We start from the raw sequence: 11,423 nt of genomic DNA, 5'->3' as shown, positions 1-11,423 counted from the left end.
ACATACCATTCTCCACAGTTCTCCATTTTCCATTTCAACTGAAAAAAGAATGAAGAGATTTCCTCCTGTCTAGGTTACAAATCACTGAGCTTTGCCTCAAGAGAAGGTTTGAGGCATGACTTCTAGCTCTGTAATGACCCAAGAAAACAAATTGAATGTCACCCAGGGCACTGTTTCACATAGCACAACAGAGAGTGGTTGACACCATTCCCAAATTTCGATTCTGCAAGCATCACACTGGCACATACTGAAAAAAGATCTTAGTGTTCAGTAATCAGAACTGGAAAGCACGAGTTCATCATTTCTCTCCCCGTGTTTTGGCTGCTGTTTTGCAGAAAGAAATAAATGAAATTGTAACATCTCTCTTATGGGGGAAACTTTAAAAACAGCTATATCCTGGCAACAAAACAAATAGATCATCTCTGTTGTGCAGTAATACAAATGACAACTAGCCTAAACTCTCATTTTCTCTAAATGAGAAAACATTTTCTAATTTGAAATTCTATATTTACATTCGAATGTACGTTTTTTTTTTTTTCAGAGAATACAAAATTACGTCCAGCAAAATGTTACAAATATGAAATAATACTACCAAAATAATCCTACATGATAATTGTGATAACTGTATACATGAAGCAATTTTCAACAAACAAGCCTGCAGATTGCATATTTGTAGAGCTGTAAGATATCTGGTAGTCTGCAAGCTGGAAGCTTCCTAATGTAATCCATGAAATCTTCTACTCATTGGAAGCTGCTGGCACAATGGAGCCAACAGGTAATGCCTCTTTAGACTTTTTTTTAGTTTGAAACAACCTGCAAAGGGTAACTTCTGTTTAAAGGCATGAAACAAAATGAGCAAGCAGTATCAGCACGTGTTATAACTTTTATATAACTCTCCACTGTGAAAAAATAGTTATGCTATCAAGTTGTGGAAGACCAAAAGTCAGGTCAAATCAGTGCTTTGAGGGGAGTATAACAACACTACAACCATTCTGTGAAAGGTCCGAACCACAGAGGTGAAAACTACCTTGGAAAAAATGCATGCTTTTATAGAGACCTACTTTTAAACTACTTTTAAAGCTTTTTCTCCATGCAGGTGACATGTAAAGATCGGCGGACCAGAACCAGCAGTCAGCTGTGCACCTTGGCCTCGTTTGGAGGACAGTCTGCACAACAGCCTTAGTGCCCTTCTTGAAAAGTAACAGAAGTATAAACAGCAATCCAAAAAAACTAGTTCATAATAACATGTTTGACTCATTCAAAAGACATACTTCTCTGTTTTCTAATGGACCAAAGAGAGATCCCTGCTGCTCTTCCTTATTTAGTAACATTACCCTTCCATTATAGCTAGTTACCATCACATCCCAAACTCTCTATTTCAAGGTAAAAGGCTTTAATTTTATTTCCTCTGGCATATTGAAAAACATTTTAAATGGGGGGAAAAATAGCAGACATGAAATAAGAGCTCTGGTTTAATGATGTCAACAACTTATGAACAGTTGCAAGGCTCAAAATATTGTGGAAAAATGTTGGAACAAATTTTCCATCTAAAAGTAGGGAAGACATCAAATACAAAACTCTAAGATGTATTAAACAGATCTGCTTTTCCACACAAAGAAGCAATCATGTAATCACCGTGTATTTAGTTGCTGTTATCCTAGAAAATTACCACAGTGCTTTAAAGTTTTACACTGATTCAAGAACCAAGAAGCCTCACCCAAACAGCACCAAGAACAGTTTTTACAATTTTGTTAGAACTGCTACGGTGATTCATTGGAAATACATTCCCCTGGTGTTATCCGTATGTGAACTATAAAGTGTCATTACATGTTCTTTGCTAATAGACACCCGACCCCACTTTAGGGCAAAATCCATAAATTTTAAAGGAAAAAGATGTTTTTTCCCTTTTGCTTGAAGAAGGGAATGGAGAATACCAAAGAGGACATTTCAAAAACTTATGTTATAGCTCATACGAGATGAACAAGTTGTAACAGCTATTACTTCACTAAATTACCCTTGTGAAAACATTTATATACTGTTCTGTGAAGGAACTTACATAGTCAATACTGTGTAAAACAGTTCTGTGAAGGAACTTACATAGTCAATACTGTGTAAAACAGGTCTGTTTCTGGTCACACTGTAAAACAACCCAGGATAAATTATCATTCATTTTATTATACTGAAATACTCCAGTTAGTAAAGAAAGACTAACCTAACAGACTTGCTAGCATTATAGTGTCAACTTTTTCACACAATAAATGAGCAGTCCTCAAGGGTAAGGCATAAAAAAGTCAAATTATCTCAAGATTAATCTCAAAGCTGAACAGAGGAGCTGTCTTAAAATCACAACTTTACTTTAGGGAAACTAAAAGCAAAGGAATATAATAAACTGCAGCACCCTTTGTCTGTGGAACTATTTTTGGCTATTGCCAAAGACAGGAGTCTGGACTAAATGAGCTCTGATCTGATCCAGTACAGCTGTTCTTAAGCACTTTGTACAGAGCCTCGTCTAACCGGTGCTGAATAGAACTTCCAGCCTGTGAACAGAGCTCATAAAGTTTCCCAGTACACAATCTGGGCACTGCAGTGAAGCTTCTTGCAGCAATATATGACTGCCTCTTCACTCCATACTAAAAATTGCCCAGCAATGAATCACGTTTTCAATGACACTACACGATACAAATGAAGGGGCTTCTCATTTGAACAGGGAGGTGTGCTAGAGAGCTGTTGACAACTTCACCTCTCATCACCACCTGGGAGCTGTGCTGCTGTATGTGAGTCCTCACAGCATGCATGAATCCTGCTTCAGTCACACACCAAATCTAGAAGCACAGCTCTGTCTTTCACTGATACCTATTCGTAGGCCTACGGAAAGCTATCCCCTAAAACTCTATCCTTGTAACTAATTATCCTTGTAGCTTATTCTCACAGTTTATGAGCTTCGGTTTTATGGGTAATGAGGTTTACTTTGGGCATTACCTTCAAAGCTGTATATTCAGTAACGGCCTTTTTTTCAGCATGGAGAAATGTACAATGCCACAACAACATAGCAATGACTGTTGTATGAACGTTTGCCTGGTGTTTGGGATTTGCAGGGGTTTAGCTATCCTCTTTTCCTATGAATGTCAAAAGGCAATGATGCTCCAGCCTCATACATCACATCCAGTCCTACAAGCATGCCAACCGCAATGGACATTTAGGGAGGATCCGAGGAACTACAGGCCTGTCAGCCTGACCCCGGTACCAGGGAAAGTTACAGAGCAAATCATCGTGGGTGAGATCACACAGCACGTGCGTGGCATCCAGGGGATCAGACCCAGCCAACACAGGTTCAGGAAAGGCAGGCTGTGTTTGACCAACTTCATCTCCTTCTACGACTGGGTGATCAGACTGGTAGACAAGGGAAAGGTGTTGATGTAGTCTACCTAGACTTCAGCAAAGCCTTTGACATGGTCTCTCACAATATTCTCCTGGGGGAACTGGCTGCCCGTGGCCTGGACAGGTACACCATGCTTTGGGTAAGGAACTGGCTAGAGGGCCGTGCCCAGCAGGTATTAGTGAATGAAGTTAAGTCCAACTGGCGACCCGTTTCAAGTGGAGTCCCTCAGGGGTCGGTACTGGGGCCCATCTTGTTCAATATCTTTGTTGATGACCTAGATGAGGGCATTGAGTGCACCCTCAGTAAGTTCGCAGATGACACCAAGCTGGGAGGTGGTGTCGATGTGCCTGAGGGTAGGAAGGCCCTTCAGGGGGATCTGGATAAGCTGGATCGCTGGGCTGAGGTGAATGGGATGAGGTTTAACAAGGCCAAGTGCCGGGTCCTGCACTTTGGGCACAACAGCCCCATGCAGCGCTACAGGCTTGGGCTGGATGAGTGTGAAGAAGAGAAGGACCTGGGGGTGTTGGTTGGTGCTCGTCTGAACACAAGCCGACAGTGTGCCCAGGTGGCCAAGAGGGCCAACGGCATCCTGGCCTGCATTAGAAATGGTGTGGCCAGCAGGAGCGGGGAGGTCATCATCCCTCTGTACTCAGCATGGGGAGGCTGCACCTTGATTGCTGTGCTCAGTTTTGGGCCCCTCATTACAAGAAAGACATTGATGCTCTGGAACGTGTCCGGAGAAGGGCAACGAAACTGGTGAGGGGTCTGGAGCACAAGTCTTATGAGGAACGACTGAGGGAGCTGGGATTGTTCAGTGTGGAGAAGAGGAGGCTCAGGGGAGACCTCACTGCACTCTACAACTTCCTGAAGGGAGGCTGTGGTGAGGAGGGCTTTGGCCTCTTCTCCCAGGCAACAAACAGGACCCGAGGAAATGGCCGCAAGTTGTACCAGAGGAGGTTTAGGTTGGACATAAGGAAGAACTTTTTCTCTCAGAGAGTGGTCAGGCACTGCAATGGCTGCGCAGGGAGGTGGTGGAGTCGCTGTCCCTGGCAGTGTTCAAGAGGAGTCTGGATAAGTAGCTGTGAGATATGGTTTAGTGCTTATGGCAGTAATGGTGATGGGAGGACGGTTGGACTAGATGGTCTCGCAGGTCATTTCTAACCTTGTGATTCTATGATTCTATGACACACACCCTGCATCTTCCCTACAAGAGGAGAACAAACTCTCAAAAGTAAAGTGAATTCCCCAAAGCAGTAATGCCTGCTTGAGCCATCCCAACTTCATTCATTAAATGGATTTTTTTCAAGGATTTCTCAATTAAAGTAACTTAAAGCATAAACGCTGGCTTTATTTAAAATGCTCACCTTCACAAACACCACACGCCTCCTTTAACCTGCTGCAAGGAACTTCCTAGTGCCACTAGTGAATGGTTACTGTGGTTTGGTAGAAATTTCGTTTCATTTTTGCTTATTCTTTGTACAGGACACAGATCTCTGCATAGTTACTGAAGGTAAAATTTCTGTAATGTGTAGCTTCTGACTGAGATCGGTCTTTGTATTAACACAGTGCAGATAAACAGATCAGCTAATTTACCATTTTCTATCAAGTATTTTGAGGCAGTTCTGTCAATTCAGAATAAAAAAAATTGTTCCAAGTGTAGCATTAGGAGTATTCACACAGAAAAACACCAGGCTCTGCATGGAGAATTAGCAAAATATAACCATGTTTCTCTGTGGGAACTTTTCATATGATAGCCCTTCCTAGGGAAAATATATAAAAGCTGACCTATTTTTTTCCACAAGACATATTTTTCTCAAAGGAATAATACTGAACACAGCTGTGGAAATATTAGATATTCAACAACACTATCAAACAAGACAAAAATCTTCTAAGTGATTATGTAATGATACTTTTACAGGATGAAAATTGCGAAAAGAAGGATTAAAATTGACTTCATTTTTTTCACAGCAATTTCTCTAAAATCCTGAAGGTTGGTTGTGCCATGACATTACATCCTCCAGCCTCAGGCTTTCCATTCCTTAAAAGCCCTCTGAGCTAGAGGTTGACTGCCCTTGTGAATCTCTCTCTCATGGTTCAGATCCCCATTTCAATGCATATTCTTAGTTTAAAACATACACACATGTACATACGGCTTGTTTTCTTCTAACGGAAGGCAGTTGTGAACTTGTTCAATAAAACCCAACCAAATACCAGTCTCCCAGGGAGAACTCTTTTTCCAGTTTTCACCAAGTTTGACTCTCATAATGGAGAATTCTGGAAGATATATTCTTTTTCAATTAGACCAATTACATTTTGGGTATAAATCGAACATTAAAATCTACTACAATTTCTTGCATGTTTCCATTGCTGACCTGTATGCTGAATTTTAGCATATGTTTCATTCATATGTATGTACAGTTGCGTGAAATATTTTTCTTTCGAGTCTGTCACGCACTCATTTCTTTTGTGTTGTACTTGTTTTGTACTGGAAAATGCAAAATTATTATTCTCTTTCTTTTTGGATGACACATGGATTCAAACAGATCTGGGTTTTATACAATATATATTTACTTTGAAGATTATTTGGATAGACTCTAGTAATGCCATGAATGAAAGCAACATTGGCTAACTCTATTTTAGCTGAATTAAATCTCACTCCAATCTTCTGAGCAAAGAAATAGGATATGTGCACCTTTCACCTTAACATCTTACGCAGAAATTATAATAAAACCAACAAAACAATGGTATACTTCTATTGAAATCATGTGTAGAGAAATTACCTCAGTGATTGGTTTTGTGGGTTTTTTTTTATTTTTTTATTTTTTAATTTTTAATATTGGTAAGTAAGCTTACTTTCCACAGTCAAAGTTATTTAGTACTGCTGCCAGCAAACCAATGGAAATCACAATTCTGTGTAATATAAGCATTCATGAAAAAAATCACAGCCTTGGCTTAACAAATTGTTCTACGAAAAGGCCTCATTTTCCACACCACAAGTTTATATATGCAATTACAATATACGGTTTTCTTTCAACTTACATAAGTATTTCCACCAAGTGGTAAAAGTAAGTTCTATCATCAGTGAGTTTCTATCTATGATAAAAAGCAGTGCAAAACCATCCAGGCAACCAACCATCTTTACTAAAGCATTCCTGCATTTCCAACAAAATACCTTTAAAATTAGTACATTGAGCTGTATGTCAGACAATCCCAATTTCTCTGCTAGTTTCTATCTGGTCTTTCAGCTTAGCTGTCAAGTTTTTTGTGTCTTGGGTTTTCATCTGCCTACTTGCCAACTCTGCTCTAACAGCTATGCCTCATTTTCAGCTGGGATGGGATTGTTTTCTTCAGAGTGCTTGGTATGATGCTGCCTACTGCCCTGTCCCGTGTGTACAATGGCAAGCAAGACTGAGCTTGCACAGAGGTGCAACCACCTCACACTGCATATTTAGTAGACCACCTACAGTATATTAAACACTGCAAGGTTTCTCCCATTTACACTTAGTTTCTATATTTGTGCCTTTTCTTCTTAAACTTACTTGTGGTTTTCCTCTACAGTTGAAAAAGAAAAGGAATGAAACATATGCTAAAATTCAGCAAAACACTGCATGACATATATATGAGCAAATAAAAGCAACGTGAATTCTGTTCTTTATGTGCCAATGTAGAAAAAAAATCCTACAAATTGCTTAATAGTTATGATTCCATAATTACATGATAAAATAATATTAAAACCATAAGAGCTGTATTTAACTACAATTAAAGAGCAGTCCTTCAGAAGTTTCCCAAAGCATGTAGTGTCAGACCCAGCCCTGCAGAACAGCTCTACTGCTACCGTGCCAATGAGACGCAAGTGAGACACTCCTACAGAATTCTCAGGAGCAAAGCACGCATCTGAGAACAGAGGCGAGATGAAGTAATATAGCAGGGCAGTAACTTCTTTAGTGAGATAATAGCCTTACTTTATTAAGAATGTTTCTGAAAGTCTTCAACTATTCCACAGTAACAAAATGCGTATTTCAAAACTTGCAATCAAACAGACTTTGGACACCTTCCTAGAAATGTTACTTTTTCCAGCTATAAAACAGTATATGCTGGAAGTACATGCAATCTATTTACAGACTAATGTACTTCATTAAACGTGCAAACTGTGGACAGTGATTATAAGTGTCACATACACTGCTTCTGCTTTTAATAGTTTCTGTCATAAACTGACCCAGGCACTTTCTTTTAGATCCTTGAATTTCCAGTGCAATTTAAATTGCTTTTGTTGATCAGCAAAGCTAGATACAAGCACAGTACCATACCAAATTATCTTAGCAGGCTGACTAACAGACTCGGAACACTTCATGTTGTACTGGAATACAAAGAACGAGGTGGGCACGGCTCTCTTTTTCCCCTCAAAGCATCTAACACTCAATGGAAGTTGATCTCAGATGTTTTAAACGCTGTCTTACATTCTGAACAACATGAACCTTTCAAAAGGTTCTAAGAAAACTATCATTTAGGCTTCTATATAAAACAGAGAAAAAAGGAAAAACAGGATGCCTTTACTTTGCAGGCCACCAGTCTTTTGTTTTTGTTTTTGCTTTTATTTTATTGTTAAACTTTCACAGTGTAAACACTTGGTATTCTATGAGGGAATGTAGCATTCAGAAACAGAATATTTTCCCTATTATCTGAGTGATTCAGTAGTTTGGCATTAATTGCAGAACTTTTCATTTTAACTACTGTTTGATTTTCCATGAAACACTGTCTGTGCTCCCAATGCCTATAAGAAAGATCAGCATTGTATTCCATAAAACTGTCATACAATGCTATCAAAACTCAAGTTTTTGCACAAAACTCCAAAGCAATACGAATAGCTGACAGGTACTGGAACCAGAACTATTTCAAGACCTTTCTTCATCAAGCAAATTATTTCCCAGGTAGAGCAGATTCCCCATCCAGTTAAGTTCTAAATTATTTACAGGATCAAGGAGATGAGAATCAAGGAGGGAAGAAGGCAGCTTGGGACGACTTCAGCAGTATTCCCACATGGAGATGTTTGTACTGATCTGCAGCCTAAGGTAGAACCAACTTAACTTACTCATCTAAGGCAACACAAACCGCAAGGGTGAAGGACTAGATCTGTCTCTTTGGGTTACCGTTTCACCTCTCTAGTCAGTCATGATTGCCAGATCACTGAATGCATAGAACATTAAAAATACAAGGCAAACCCTTAGCAGATGCTGCTGACAGTCAATGATAAATCTGACAATCACATGGGTACGTGTAGAATTGGATCCCAGCTCTTTTAACACCACAAGCTGTGACATATTTCTCCATGTAGATAGTAAATCTATATATGTTAATAAAGGCCAGACTGCAAAATGAAACAGTTGTTGCTGTTTCCAACTTGGCTGTCAAAAATACGCAAAAAAGTACATACTAACAAATACAAGCTAATGCACTGCAATAAATAGCAATGATCCCTAAATACGTACCGACACGTAATTACTGGAGAATCAAGACAAACAAAAAAGCTGAAGAGTACAGTTTCTCTGCTTTCAGACAGCTTGAATGCCGTAGCTCAAGTTGAGAAAAGCCAAGAAATGGTTAAAATCAAAATGTGCAACTGCTCTCAACATGGGCTGGTTCTGAGCATGAAAGGAATAAGTCATGTTATTAAAATGTGATGGGCAGTCTCCAAGACAGATTTTTGCAGTTGATGTTAGATTCATCACTTTATGTAAACCACATTTATAAACAGTGCTAGTAAATGAAAAAGTATTTATTTTGCCTTACAAAAACAAATATATACAAGATCAACCTAAAAAAAAAAAAAAGACTGCAGTGTAAGCATAATCCACATATGGCAGCATATGCTTGACAGCTCAGACACACTAAGCAATAAAAATATAGTTCCTTTTGATAAAGAAATCAAGGTAACGTTTTAAGAACAGAATTCTAATTTCCTATCAGTTCCTTCACTGTTGGAAGTAGAAATCACTGTAAACACCTGAACAGTTCCACTTTCAATCAACTTTCATTTATTAAACATCCAATATAGAAGAGAACATACATACTGTTGCTCAGAGTCCTTTCTATTTAAGAGCATCTTTTGTCAATTAAACCCGAATTTCCTGGACTACACGACTGCCACACATCTTGTTGAGCCAACTTAAAACCCAAATCTGCTATTCATAAAAGAGCAGAAAACAGTAGGATCAATTTTGCTTTCCATAGTATCTGCAAATGTATCACCGCAAATCAACTGCTTTATAACAGATCCAAGATAGCAGCAGCTGATCCTAAGCTCAGTAGACTGCAGCTAAATTGTTTGTATGTCTGCTCCACGTCCTACAGAAGAACACTGCAGTCTTACCCTATAAAGTGAGATGAGCAGAACATCAAGTACCTAGCATCAAACCTCTCAGTTGCACACTCCAGCTTTCATTCAAGACTCTACAACTGCCCTGCTGTGCTGGCTCATGAAATGCCATTGGGTCCAAACCTTCAAGTAAATTGGAAACAGGGATCCCAGAGAGGAATTCTGCAAGAGTAGTTAGTTTTCGTAAATTGGAAATATGCTGTGTTTAATAGACACATAAATTAGACTGAAACCACTGGCCTATTTTAATGTTCAGTACTGCTATCAACAGCCAACATTTAAATACCAGCATTTTGTACTCCTGTGACCTGGAAGGGTTATTTTTGAGCATTCTGTTTTAGAATGCAACCATACGCATAATAAAATTACTAAGCTTGTATTTGTGATACTAAACAGTTTCATTACAAGAATGTAAGCATGTCAATGAGATCAGTAGTTACTGCTATCAAATTGATATCTATTGCAAGACAGGATGGTGACATTTCTTCCAGATACTGCTCCACTTGCCAGAAAATTAAAAAACAAATACATATATATATATTTAAAAGCATCAAAACTGAGCTGTCGCCAAGCACAGGAACACGCAGGGTTTCAGCAAAGCTAGGAACAACCAAAACAGTTGATTCAGCATTTTTCTGCTGAAAGAAGTGAAAAAGAAGAAACCATTGCATTCATATCACAGCCCTCAGAGCACCCTCTCTTCTGTTAAAGAGCCAAGAAAACTTTAGAGGTTTAAAGAACAAATTTGTATTAAATTGCTAAAGTGCATCCAAACCAATGTCTTCAAATCACAAGAGTATTTGGTTAGGAAGCTTTGGTTTCTAAATGCAGGCAGGAGTGCAGATACATGCAATTTGAGATTTCAATAGACTTAAAGATCATCTCTCAGATTTTTATGTGGGAATGTGATTGCTCTTTAAACTGTAATTTCATTCTTTGGGAACAGCAATTGGGAGAAAGTTTATCATCACTCATCTATTCTGCTGGAACTGAAAAACAATGCAGGAAGTAACACAACTCTTATCTTGTTTGACACGATCTCACCCATGGTTTAAGCGTTGGTGCAATATCTATTTCTTCCTGAAGAAACTAACCGTAGACCAATTAACCAGTATGGGACTTAAACTGCCATTTTGCAAATGCTAACACATTACACTTAGGTTATAATAAAAATCCAAGCTGTGCTTCTTAGCACAGAAGGAAGTCAACTAAAGAACCAGTTGGATCCAAGTTGAAGGAGGGAAGATTGAGGTTGTATGTTAGGGGGAAGTTCTTTACAAGGAGAGTGGTTAGGCCCTGGAACGGGCTGCCCAGGGAGGTTGTGGATGCCCCGTCCTTGGATGTGTTTAAGGCCAGGTTGGACGGGGTCCTGGGCAGCCTGATCTGAATGTGTGTGTTTGGTGGCCCTGCTAGGCAGGGGGGTTGGAACTACATGATCCTTGAGGTCCCTTCCAACCCGGGTGATTCTGTGATTCTGTGTGTGATTCAGTTGAAGTCAGATGCACACGGAGCGTGTGGAACCGGACAGATGCCATGAAGTGGACATGCAAAGACACCAGCTACAGAACTCATGCTGTGGCAGCCTTGGTCACACAGTTCTGAAGCACACGTAAGAAGGCAGCCTACTGAGGGCAAACAAGGAACAGCTCCTTTTCTAAGCGCTGTGATGTG

General features: G+C 39.5%; 1 protein-coding gene across 1 annotated transcript in view; it reads right to left on the bottom strand.

The window, feature by feature from the left end:
• LOC122162666 (centromere protein P) overlaps nucleotides 1–11,423 on the bottom strand; it is a 116,756-nt gene that overhangs the window by 38,955 nt on the left and 66,378 nt on the right. The gene's annotated exons all lie outside the window — the stretch shown is intronic.

The sequence above is a fragment of the Centrocercus urophasianus genome, unplaced genomic scaffold (genome assembly GCF_019232065.1).
Source record: "Centrocercus urophasianus isolate 14NV4802_14NV808 unplaced genomic scaffold, USGS_Curo_1.0 seq_22, whole genome shotgun sequence".
Taxonomy (NCBI): Eukaryota; Metazoa; Chordata; class Aves; order Galliformes; family Phasianidae; genus Centrocercus; species Centrocercus urophasianus.
This window is presented reverse-complemented; position numbering and strand designations above follow the sequence as displayed.